Source organism: Octopus bimaculoides, chromosome 8 (assembly GCF_001194135.2).
Source record: "Octopus bimaculoides isolate UCB-OBI-ISO-001 chromosome 8, ASM119413v2, whole genome shotgun sequence".
In the NCBI taxonomy this organism is placed as follows: domain Eukaryota; kingdom Metazoa; phylum Mollusca; class Cephalopoda; order Octopoda; family Octopodidae; genus Octopus; species Octopus bimaculoides.
Genome location: NC_068988.1, coordinates 51,317,228 through 51,318,427, shown reverse-complemented (window position 1 = coordinate 51,318,427; position 1,200 = coordinate 51,317,228).

Sequence of the window (1,200 nt, the reverse complement as noted above, 5' to 3'; positions counted from 1 at the left end):
ATATATATATATATATTCTCAGTATATATTCACACATGAAAAATTCGCATATCTATCTATCTATCTATCTATCTATCTATCTATCTATCTATCTATCTATCTATCTATCTATTTGTGTATGAGCGTGGGTGTGCGTGTTTATACATATACATAAATACATATATACATACGCATATAGTTCTTTAGTTAATTATACCAGATATATGTATATGTATCTATATATAAATGTTTATGTACGCACACGCACATACACACACATACACACACACACACACAGATGTTTTCTGTCTGTCTATTTGTCTGTCTGTATGTATGTATGTTTATATGCCTCTATGTATGTAGAAAATCTATTGTTCTGAAAACAAAATCCAATAAATTTCTCGTCGATCAGTTTTACACTGTTATCTGAAGCCAGCTTTATGTCAATCACTAATCTCTTTACATTGGCCAATAATCTACTGGGCGGTGTTTTCTTTTTTTTAATACCATCAATTTTTCCCAATCTCTATCGTTACTGAGCTCGACGAGACGTATATCGCATTTGATGTTTTAATTTTATTTTGCAGAAAATTGTATTGTATGTGTTGAAATTGATTGAAGTGTGAAAAAAAAAATGGCTAATTTAAACCGTTGCACGTTTTATCACCTTAACTTTGTCTTTGAGTGCTTTCACAGACGTTCTCGCTTCTGCATGCATTTCGACGAGGTCCTCCATATGGGGAATAATTTTTCCACTTGTCTCAGAGATATACATAAGATCCCAGACACTGGTATATTCTCAAGAGGCAAATCAAATATATCACGGTGCAAACGTTAGTTTATGTAACGGAGAAAGCTCTCAATGCTTAAAATTGGTGCTATTATGTACAGTCTAAATGATGCAAAATATATTGTTTCTCTTTTACTTTCTTCTTTCATTAGACTGTGGCCATAGTAGGGCGCCGTCTTGACGGATTTTGTCGGACAAATCGACTCTGCTTATTTATTTATTTATTTATTTAATTTTTATTGGCCTATTTTATCTATCACTTTATGCCGAACCGTTACGTAGACGCAAATATATCAACACCGGTTGTCAAGCGGTGGTGCGGAACAAGCACAAAGACACACACACACACACACACACACACACACACACACACACACACACACACATATATATATATATATATATGTATATGTATATATATGTATATATAT